The 12,573-nt window shown below is 38.2% G+C and overlaps 1 protein-coding gene across 5 annotated transcripts in view; it reads left to right on the top strand.

The window, feature by feature from the left end:
* The window catches only part of Sil1 (SIL1 nucleotide exchange factor), a 255,742-nt gene that overhangs the window by 181,949 nt on the left and 61,220 nt on the right, over nucleotides 1-12,573 (top strand). The gene's annotated exons all lie outside the window — the stretch shown is intronic.

Genomic DNA, 12,573 nt, shown 5'->3' with positions numbered 1-12,573 from the left:
AAGGGGTAAGAATTACATAAAATATCATGAAAACCTGTTTTCCTGGGTCGGCTCATGCCACGTGTTGTCACTTAACATGATTCCAACCCCGAGTTACGAATTTTAAGCTAATTTTCTGTTACCAATATTACATGCAAAAACTGTTGTCCCCTTTAAGAGCGGCTTGTGCAGACAGTCAGCCTCTAACAGTTCCTTTTCAGCTGTACTAACGCTTCCTGTCCCTTCTCTACTGCTTTAGAACACACTTTATTCTCCAGGCAGCTCCTAATCAGTTTCCAGATTGGTTGCACTCCACCTTTTATGATTACTTCCTCCCAGGTGAATTCCAGATCTCTCCCTAATTCAACAAACACGGGGTAAGATTGCGAGTTCCCCATACTATCACTTTTGATTCGCCCTTAACGGGACCTTATTGCTCCAACCTGGAGACCTTATTGCCTCTTCACCGAGGACCTTATTGCTCCAACCCAGAGACTTTATTGCCTCTTTACCGAGGACCTTCCCTTTTGTCCCACCTTACCTGGGAACTTACCAGTCGACTGCCCTGACTGTAAGGAATTCTGAGCCATAGAAGATTTTCCCCATATGGACTTCTCCATTCCCCTTACTTCTCTTCCCCGTACGGGCCACCATTTGTCACCGCCTTACTGACCAGTGGAAAAAAGGAGGCGACCACGAACCCTTCTCCAAGCAGTTTATTCAGGAACCTTGTACTACAAAATCATTCATTCATCTTTTCTTCTTTCTTCTTCTTATTCTTCTTCTTCTTCTTCTTCTTCTTCTTCTTCTTCTTCTTCTTCTTCTTCTTCTCCTATCTTCTTCTATCTTCTTCTATCTTCTTCTATCTTCTTCTATCTTCTTCTATATCTAGCCCCCAGCCCTCGCGGGTTAAATACTTTCCCTGGTCCCAATCAGCATCGGCTCCGTGGCAAAACATAATAGGCTGTAGAGAATCATGCCATCTTGCATCACAAACTGGAGGTATGCAGCTTTTCCAACTAAGGGCTTGTTTATCATAATGCTCTCTGCTCTGGCCGGAGACCAGGTGTTCAATATATATAGGGTGGCAGCTGCGGCTCCCCACACCTACTAAAAAAGAAGGTTAAATAGGATGTTTCTTAAGTTAATACCTCAGCTATCCAGCATATTCTTAAAAATCACTCATCTAAGCAAGAACCTGGAAAAAAAATCACAACTTTAGTTAGGTGAGATAGTTAATTAATGGTGTTATGAGTTGGATGTTTATGTTCTCCCCAAAAGGATATGTTTAAGTTCTAACCCCCAGCATGACCTTATCTGGAAGTACAAGCTTGGGAGGCGACTAAGCATAGGCTGTGCGTGTGGGTAGAGGAGGAAAGGCCAGTGCTCTTTCTGATGTGTCTCCTGCTCCCTTGGGAGGTCCTTCAACAAGGAGCTGAACTGACCAACAGCAAACTTATACTTCTCAGCCTCTAGAACCATGAGGAATAAAAGTTAATTATTTAAGTTACTCAATTCAAGACATTTTATTAGAATAGCCTGAACAGACTAAGGTAAGCACTAATACTCAAAAGTTGGAAATCAAGTAACAATTTTTAAAGGAACTATCATAAAATTGCCTACTGAGTAATTATTAACATTCTTGAAATAAATCAAACAAATCAACAGCATCATCAAAGAATTAAAACACACACACACACACACACACACACACATACACACACACAGAGTCTTAGTCAACATTCTATTGCTATGAAAAGACACCATGACCAAGGCAACTCTTATAGAGGCAAACATTTAATTGGGTCTGGCTTACAGTTTCAGAGGTTCAGTCGATTATCATCATGGTGGGAAGAATGGCAATATGCAGGCAGACATGGTGCTGGGAGAGCTGAGAGTTCTACATCCTGATCTTGAAATAGCAGGAAGGAGAAAGAGAGCCACTGGGCCTGGCTTGAGCTTCTGGAATCCCAAAGCCCATCCCCAGTGACACACTTCCTCAACAAGGCCACACCTCCTAATTCTTTCAAATAGTGCCACTTCCTTTGAGCCTATGGGGGCCATTTTCATTCACACAACCCACAAACCACATAGAATTACAGTAGTTCACCTCTTACCAAGGGGAATATGTACTAAGAATTTTTGTGGATAATTTGAATATGTTTTTTTCCTAAAATAAAAATTTGTTATAAATTATGTAAGAAATTAAAGGAAACTGGTAAAACAGAACAGTTCCTGTATACTGTAATAAAACTTACCTGGTGTGCGGGTGGAATGTGTAGCATGGATATACTGGGCAAAGGGTGTTCATGTCTGCGGCAAGTAATAGCAACGTGGCATCAGAGTTTGCCGTTCAAAACAATGTGCAAATTAAACCCTGAGGAGGGTTGGTTGGTTGGTTTCTTGGTTTGTTTTGATGGAAAGACTAGAAAGAAGGTAGAAGGTAAGAAAAAAGCCTGCTTTTGCAGAGGAACCCAAGTTTGGTTCCCAGCACCCATATTCTGCAGCTCACAGCCACCTGTAACTCTAGCTCCAGTGGGATCCTGATGCCTCTGCTGTCCATGGGCACCTGCATTTGTGTCTGTCTGTGTGAGTATGTGTATAATGTGTGTGTGTGTATATATATATATATATATATATATATATATATATATATATATCAATACATATAATTAAAATATTAATATTTTTAAAGAAGGAATTGTATTGAATTTCCTATTTAATTTGTTTGTGCCATAGTTACTATGAATAACCATAAAGTTATCTAACTTTCTAAGCCATAGAAAGTTAGATAAGAAGTGCTGACTAGAATTGAAAAATACAATAAATATAATAATACAATAAATACAATACCAAATGCAATAATACAATAAATCAAATTTTAAAATTCACTGAATTAGATCAGTAACAGATTATAGGTATGGGGGAAAGAATCATTGAGTATAAAGAGATAATAAAATTATAAAGTTTGTGTAGATTAAAATAGATTGAGGAAAAAAATGAAGAACGTGTTCAGTACCCGAGGGACAACAACAAAAGATGTCACATTTATGTCACTGGAAAGCTAAAAAAACAATGAGAATAGATTCTGACTAGAAATCATCCTTGATGAGAGACATGAGACCATAGATCTGTGGTGATAAAGTGAATTCCTTGTGATAAACTGTGGAACCTGGGATCCAAATAAAGCCCAGTAAAAGTTCTGAAAACTAAAAAGAAAAACAAATGCAACTGGAGAGACACAGACACAAGGGACCTGGGGATGAGGAATGGTAATTTCCATCTGAAGCCATGGGTGCTGTAACCAGGTATGTTAGCGATGCTTTCTCAGGGGTGCAAAGACACAGAGCTGTTCTTTGAAATTCTATAGTTCATACTATGTCTTTAAGGAATGAAAGGAAAATCATCATATCCCCAAACAGAGGAAAATTAAGGAATTTATTGCCAGGGTATTTATCCTAAGAATCACTGAAAGTGTTCTACAGGCAGGAAGAAATCACACAAGGAAACTTAGGACATCAGGAAGGGAGAAAGAACAATGGATATAAACAAGAAAAATAGACTATTCTTCTTTTTTGAATGTTAAAATGTTTTATTCTGGGGCTTGCGAAATGGCTCAGGTCCTGAGTTCTGATCCCAGCAACATGGTGGCTCACAACCACCCATAATGAGATAAAATAAATAAAATAAATCTTTTTTTAAAAACTTTTATTGCATTATGATGAGAAAAGTTACATGATTTCAATTTATCTGAATTTGTTAACATTTAAAAACATATTTTAATTAAATAGAATTGAATCACATTCTTGTTCCCCTTTTGTTCCACCGCTCCTCCCATAGATCTCCCCCTTCAATACCTACAATATCTTTTTTCTTATATTCCTTAAAATTTATAAAATATTATAACAATAAAAATAAGTATTATAAAAGTTGTTTGATATAAAACAACAATTGATTTAACAGTCTTATGTAGATGCTTGTCTAAATCCCTTAAAGAACTACAGGAAAACTTAATAAAATAAATTTAAAAAAAAAATGTTTTGGGCTGGTGAGATGGCTCAGTGGGTAAGAGCACTGACTGCTCTTCCAAAGGTCCTGAGTTCAAATCCCAGCAACCACATGGTGACTCACGACCACCTATAATGAGATCTGACACTTTCTTCTGGTGTGTTTGAAGACAGCTACAGTGTACTTATGTATAATAATAAATAAATCTTTAGAAAAAAATGTTTTATTCTAAAAGCAAACATTTATTGACATCCATTTCCTGATGCCCACTGAGAATATCTTAAGACAATTATGGAAGGAGATGACAGAATTGGAGGCAAAGTTTCTATAGTTCACTCAGAGTTTAAGATCTGGATGCCCGTAGCTTACAGTTACTTGGGTATATTGAAGTACTTAGAAAATCAGCATTAAAATGAAACTAAAGTCAGATACACTCAAAAACACTATAGATAAACCAAATGGAGTTCTATTTTTAAAATGTTGCCATAGGAAGACAAAGGGTAAACAAAGAACAAAAACAGGGACTGGGGAAGGTAGACATGGAAGCCAGCCTGGACTCCAGGCGGCCAGCCCAGAATACCAAAACCCAAAGAAACCACCACCACCAAAAGACATCCACAGAATGAGTGGAGCAGGCAGGCTGAGCACTAATGTCTCAATGATTGTGTTAAATGTGAATAGTCTGTACCAATTACTTTTGTGTGTTTCTTATTCTTTTTTGTTGTTTGTTTACCAAATGGATTTTTAACAACCCAAATATATAGATCCTACAAAAAATCCACTCAAATATAATAATAGAGAAGGTGTGTTGAAAGTGGAAGAAAGGAATGTATATTGCCAATTAAAACATACCAAATGGATTGTTTTTGCATGTTTCTCATTTTCTTGAATGGAATTTTAACAACCCAAATATATGCTCTCTACAAGAAACCTACTCAAATATAATAAGCGAGTAGGTGGGTCAAATGAAGGAATGGAACGTATATTGCAAACGTTACTTTTTTTTAAAGGCAATGAGTGACCAATGATAAAGAGGAATGTTGCATCGTGGTAAAAGGTGACATCACTAAAACACATGGCAGTCTTAATGTTTTTCATTTTTATGTCAAAATACTTGAAGCAGCTTGGGAGTATTCATGGCTCAATGCCTTTAATCCCAGCACCTGGGAGGCAGAGGTAGGTGGATCTCTGATCAAGGCCAGCCTGGTCTACAGAGTGAGCTTCAGGACAGCCAAGGCTACACAGAAAAACCCTGTCTCAGGAAAAACAACAACAACAGATACTTGAGGCAAAACCTGACAGAATTAAAAGGAAGAAACAAATAAATCTACAGTTACATTTAGCGACTTCAACATTCCTTTCTCAGAATTTCTAAAAAGGCAAATGAAAAAGAACATGAGAAGGGCCGGAGAGATGGCTCAGAGTTAAGAGCACTCACTCTTCCAGAGGTCCTGAGTTCAAATCCCAGCAACCACGTGGTGGCTCACAACCATCTGTAATAGAATCTGATGCCCTCTTCGGGTATGTCATATACATAAAATAAATAAATAAATCTTTTTTTAAAAAAATCTTAAAAAAAAAAAGAAAAAAAAAAAAAGAAATGAGAAAGTTGAGTACCAGAAACATTTGTCAAGTTAGAATATACCTAGATTTAGCCAGGCAGTGGCGGTGCACACCTTTAATCCCAGCACATCTCAACCAAATTAAAGAAATTGAATTTATGGAATATTTTCTCTCCTCCTAAAGGGATCAGAGTAGAATACCCTGCATTACAGAAAAGGTCTGCCGGGAAGCAGAGAGGCACACTGACCTGAACACAGGTAGCAATGTGGTGCTTAGGCCACTGCTGACCCTGCAAGCCCTGCCTTTGAGAGGCAGAGGCCGGAGAGCACATGTGCAGGACCAGCCTTGAGCCAAGAGACCCCCATGTCAGAAAAGAAGATGGAGCTGGGCAGTGAACAGTGGATTAGCCACTCACCACTCCCAGTGCAATCCCAGCCCTGCAAGGGATCAAGTGTGTACTCCTGACATAGAGACACTGGGGAGAGGCCTGGACATGTGATTTGTTGTGAGAATGATTTAAAAAAGAACTCCTGTGGTTTAAATAGTTTTCCTGGCACTATCTACCAAACACTGAAAAGTAATTACCATCAACTCTACACAGTCTCTTCTAGAAAACAGAAACAGAAGCAATACTTCCTCATCTATTTTATGATGCTGGTATTATACTTCTACCTAAACCGGATAAGTATCTAAAAAACAACAACAACAACAACAAACCTTCAGAATAACATTCCTCATGAATATAGTTGCAAAAATCTCCAATAAGGCCAGGCAGTGGTGGCACACGCCTTTAATCTTAGCACTTGGGAAGCATAGGCAGGTGGATTTCTTAGTTCGAGGCCAGCCTGGTCTACAGAGTGAGCTCCAGGACAGCCAGGACTACACAGAGAAACCCTGTCTCGAAAAACCAAAAACAAACAAACAAAAAATCTCCAATAAGATAGAGACAAATCAAGCTCAGCGATTCAGAAAAGGAACAAAACACTATACGTGAATGGGGTTTATTACAGGAAGGGAAAGTTGGTTCTTGCCAGGAGTGGTGGATGGGTGGGTGGCACAGCAGTATTCTCAGCACTCAGGAGACAGAAGCACAGGGAGCTCTGTGAGTTCAAGGCCAACTTGACTTACATAGAGTTCTAGAAAGGGCTGCATAAAAGAGACACTACCTCAAAAATAATATTTGCCTATATAACAAAACCCAGTCAGACTGGGTATGATAGTGCATACCTGTAGCCCAGAGGGCTGTGAATTTGAGGCCAGCTAGGCTAAGTAATAAGATTCTATCCCCAAAAAATTAGAAACCAAGTAAATATAAATGTAAGACCCAGTAGGTGTAACCACCAGTCAGCAGCTGAAGAAGAAACATTACCTCATCATATATCAATTCAGATATTAAGAATGTGACAGAAATTCAGTACCAGTTTATGATGGAAACTCAAAAAATCCAGGAATAGAACCTTCCTCAACTTGATAAAGAGATTGATGGGGAAAAAAACTATATTGAATATACTTTATAACAAGAGGCTAACTGTGCCAGTGAACTCAGTAAGAATATTAACTCAGCAAGAATATTCACTCACCACTTGGGATGGCTACTCTTGGTTGTCAACTTGACTACATGTGGAATTAACTAAAACCCAAATGGCCAGGAACACCTGTAAGAGACTTTTAAAAAAATTATTTGAAGTGGGAAGACCCACTTGTAATCTAGATCTTTGAGATGGGAAGATCCGCCTTTAATCTGGGCCACACCTTCGGCTGGGAGAAGGAAGCTGGCATTCTCTTTGCCTGCTTGCCCTTGCTGGCAAGTTCATTCCTTCTCTGGCATTAGAGCCCACTTTTTCTAGATTCCTATGTGTACTGAAGTGCAGCTGAGCTATCCAGCCTTGTCTGCTAAACTACTAATTCTTGGACTTTCTGTTCATAGCCAACCATTGTTGCCTATGACCACAGCCTGTCAGCTATTCTAATAAATCTCCTTTTTAATTTATATATATATATATGCATGTATTATACAATATATAATATATGTGTATTTGTTAAAATGTATTTAAAATATATTTATATATAATATGTATTTATAACATAAGTATATATAAATATATATAAATAGATTCATTCTACAAGTTATGTTCCTCTAGAGAACCCTGACTAAATAGACCACTCATTCAAAGCAGTTTAAGGCCAATCAGTAAGACAAAGAGGAGAAAGGGCATTTAAACTGGAGAAGGAAAAAAAAACCAACCAACCAAACAAAAAATAACCCCACTCTCCTTATCTGCAGATGATATAATTATCTAAGTATACATCTCAGAGAACACCTAATAAACAAAATGCCCTTTTGGAACTAGTGAATTCAACTTGGTCACAGGATATAAAACCAACACGATTCAGTTGTAATTCTATATACTAGCTATGAATATATGGAAATTGAAATAAAAAAACAAATTTCATTTATATTCTCCCCAAAGTGAAATATTTAGGTATAAATCCAAGAAGGCAAATATAGGATCTATACTGAAAGTTATGAGTTGATGAACAATGATATATGTAAATTAAAAACTTCAATAAGTATATATACTATGTACACAAATTGGAAGGTTCAACATAGTAAGATATATACATACAATTTCTATTAGTATCCCAGTAGTTTTTTTAAAATGTTACAAGTGGTTTGGTTTTTGTTTGTTTTGTTTTTTGTTTTTTTGGGTTTTTTTGTTTTTTGGTTATTTTGAGACAAGGTCAGTCTGTCCTCAGGCTCTGTAGCCAACTGAATTCCTGATCCTCCTGAGAGCTGGAGTTACAGGAATGGGCTGGTATCACCAATTTATATAGTGCTGGGGATTGAACACAGGGCGTCACACGTGCTAGCAATTCCTGTGTTGTAAATGTATACAGAAATGGAAAAGTAGCAACACCAGTATTTACTTAGCACTGTAATTTAAAATACCCAAAACATTGAAAAATTAAAGTTTTCATTTATTGATTTAAAAACAAAAACAAAAACCCTTACCAAGGAGCAGAGCAAGCAGTCCCTACTCGTTGGCGCTTTATCGTAGAACCTGGCACAAAGCCAAGTACCTTTGCTGCCTTGGCAGGGGCTCGCCCTTCCTACGTGTGCATCAGCTTCTAGGATTCACTTGCCTTGGCAGGGGCTCGCCCTTCCTATGTGTGCATCAGCTTCTAGGATTTACCTACCGAGCCTTCAGTATGGTGACACCTGAGTTTCTCTAACATGAAGGGTTTGCAGTATCACTTATCCTTTCTACCACTTTAAGAATTTGTTTTATTAACTTGGTTTTAGAACTAGAGATCAGACCTAAAGCCTCATGTGTACCAGTGAGCTACATCTTCAACCCTTCTTAAAATTTTAAGATACATTTATTTAGTGCAGTGACTCTCAACCTGTGGGCCATGACCCCTTTGGGGGGTCTAATGACCCTTTGACAGGGGTCACATATCAGATATCCTGCATATCAGAGATTTATGTTATGATTCACGACAGCAGCAAAATTACAGTTAAGTAGCAACAAAATAATTTTATGGTTTGGGGTCAGGTCACCACAACATGTGGAGCTCTTATTAAAGGGTCGCAGCATTAGGAAGAGTGAGAATCACTGATTTAGAGTGAGTATGTGCGTGTGTGAATAAGTCAGCAGACAGCTGCTTTGTCTTTTTGCTTTGTGTGTATTAAGTTCATTTTGGATCTTATTGCCAAAGTTAACATAGAATATAGTACTGCATTGAAAACAAACATTTTTTTTTTAATTGTGTGATGGGGATCTGTCCATGTGAGTCTATATGTCTGTGGAGGTATGGGGCACTTGGGAGCCACTTGATGGGGTGCAATATGCAGTCTTATTGAGACAATGCCTTTCTTTCTATGTAGCCTAGACTGGCTTGAACACACAGAGATCTACTGCCTCTGCGTCCTAAGCAAAGCCATCAAAGCTCTACCACATCCTGCCAGTTACACTCTTTAGAGCTGAGCCATTCTCTAACCCTAAGTTTTATTTATTTTATTTATTTTTTTAAAGATTTATTTTATTTATTTTATGTGTATGAGTACACTGTAGCTATACAGATGGCCGTGAGCCATCATGTGTGTAGCTGTTGGGAATTGAACTCAGGACCTCTGCCGGCCCCGTTCACTCCAGCGTAATTCACGGTAGCTGTCTTCAGACACACCAAAAGAAGGCTTTTGATTTCATTACCAGTGGTTGTGAGGCCATGTGGTTTCTGGGATCTGAACTCAGGACCTTCAGAAGAGCAGTCAGCGCTCTTACCCACTGAGCCATCTTGCCAGCCCCCTAAGTTTTATTTTTGAGACAGGGTCTCATGTATATCAGTTGGCCTCAAGCTCAAAACATAGCTGGGGATGACTTTGAACCTTGATCCTCTGGCTTATACTTCCTGAAACCTAGGACTGCAGGTGTATGCTGCCATATCTAGTTTATGTAGTGTGGGAATCAAACCCAGGGTCCTGTGTATGCTAGGCAAGCACCCTACCAACTAAACTACATCCCAGCCCTAAAAATTAGCACTTAGGATGGTCGCAGTTAGTAAATTATAGTTAGGATGGTTGCAGTTAGTATATTATAGTTAGGATGGTCGCAGTTAATATATTATAGTTAGGATGGTCGCAGTTAGTATATTATAGTTAGGATGGTTGCAGTTAGTATATTGTAGTTAGGATGGTTGCAGTTAGTATATTGTGGTAGCTGAAATGTGAAAGAAACACATGCAGAGGAAGGACTGTGTGGTTGTGGGATGACCCTGGAGCCTTGCGTGGGCTGTGTCTGCTCAAGCTCCCTCCCTACCACTGAATTATATATTCAGCCAAACATAGGACTTTTACCTATGTATATAAACAACCCTCAAAGTTCCAACAGTTTAATACTAACCTACTTAGAAAGTGGGAAGGGAAAGGAAACATTTTGCCAAAGAGACTATGTGGATGGCAGATATGCCATGAAAACCTGTTTAGCATCATTAGCCATTATAGAAATGCAACTTAAATCTATAAAGAGATATTAGTGAATATTTGTTAGGAGATAAAAAAAAATGATGATGGCACTAAATACTGGTGAAGGTATGGTTAAACTGGGATTATTTTATACATAGTTTATAGGAATGCAAAATGGTATATACTCTCTGGGAAACAGTTTGACAGATTTAATGAAACAACATATATTTACTGTATAAGCCAGCAATTGTGCTTATATGGATTTATCATAGAAAAATAAGGTATATGCTTAAACAAAAATCTGCATGTAGATTTCACATGTTTATGTCTATTCTATGAATTTATTTATTGTCTATGACACGTGAGAGAGGTCCCTGTGCACATGCCAGAATGCACATGTGGAGGTCAGAGTGTAACCTTTAGGAACTGTTCCCTGCTTTCACCTGGGTTCAGGGATGAAACTCAGGTTTGTCAGGCTCATGTGGTGAGTTCTTTACCAGCTGAACCATCTCTCCTGCTGAGCAGGCTTATCCTAACAGACAAAACCTAGAAACAGCTTGACTGTTCTTAAGCAGGTAAATGATTACTGTACAGATGTGATGAAATGCTCATCAGCAAAGAGAACGGAACACTTGATGTCTGCAGTGACTGGGTTAGCTCTCAAGGGCATTGTACGTAGTGAAGAAAATGCCAATCTTAAAAAAGCCAATCTGTGTGCTTACATTTATATAACATTCCCTAAATGTCAGAATTATAGAGCTGGAAAAAAACCCAGTGGTTATCAGGGCTTCAGGATGGGACTCAGTGGGTGCACAAGATGTAGCTATAAAGAGCTTGAACAGGGGGTTTCTCAGTAGGAATAGAACAGCTCTGTAATTTGATTGCACTGGTGGCCACATAAATCTCTAACCTGGATAAGTCTGTATAGAATAATACATATACACATTCAGTATACATGCAAATCTGTACATGTAAAAGGTGGTACAATGTATTTTATGTATTTTATATTGTATTATAAGGTCGATTGCACCTGTGTTCTTTCTTGTTGTTGATGATGTGTGTGTGTGTGTGTGTGTGTGTGTGTGTGTGTGTGTGTGTGTGTGTGTGTGTGTGTATATATCATTATATAAGATGTTACTGTTGGGGGAAACTGGGTAAAGTATATATGATACTCTTACTCTATTTTTATAAATTCCCATGAGCTTATAGTTATTTCAGACTTACATTTTGTTGTTGTTGTTGTTTTCTTTTCCTTTAACGGGCTTTCTTGAGAGCTAGGAATTATCACCTTTGTGAGGCAGAAGTCACTTGTTTTTTTTCCAAGACAAGCTCTTACTATGAAGCTCTGGCTGTCCTAGAACTCACTATGTAGACCAGGCTGGCCTTGAACTCACAGAGACCCTCCTGAGAAGTCACCTGTTTTTTTGGTTTTTTTTTTTTTTTTTGTTCCCTGGTTCTAAGAAGTGACTTAGCCTTCCCAGACCTCTTTGTTGGCTTGGTTTACCATCCATATTCCTCTACCCGAGACTTTCAGGAGCATTTTACAGGGTTTTAGCCCAAGAAGAAGTGTGGTACCTCCTAGATGTGATAACTTTGCTGGAGCATCTTTTTAAAAAAGAGGGTGATTCATACCTTTCGTTGGTGTTTCTATAGAATACTTACACCAGGGAAAGAAACCATAGGCAATAGATGAATAATTTGGAGCTGACAACTGCTCATCATCCTGCTTTTTATAAATACCCATGCCTTTTAATTTTTCTTGTAAGATAGATACATAAACCACTGCAACCTTTTAGACTCTCTTTATAAGCACTATCCACTAAAATTGAGAAGAAAGTGGAGTGCCACATGTATAAAATACCCAATTAAAGTCTTTTATTCACCTCCAACGTAACTTCATTTTAAAGATTTTTATATGTGTGTGGGGTAGGGAGGATTGAGAAAATTGTTTGAGATTTGAGTATAGTACATACAGTAATTTAGCCATTTCAAACAGTTGAACAGATTGTACACCTGTGGTTGGAGTGACAGTAATGACAGTGATTTAATTTTCATCA

Source organism: Mastomys coucha, unplaced genomic scaffold (genome assembly GCF_008632895.1).
Source record: "Mastomys coucha isolate ucsf_1 unplaced genomic scaffold, UCSF_Mcou_1 pScaffold13, whole genome shotgun sequence".
Classification (NCBI taxonomy): domain Eukaryota; kingdom Metazoa; phylum Chordata; class Mammalia; order Rodentia; family Muridae; genus Mastomys; species Mastomys coucha.
Note: the sequence above shows the minus strand (reverse complement) of the source record. Positions and strands in the feature narration are given on the sequence as shown.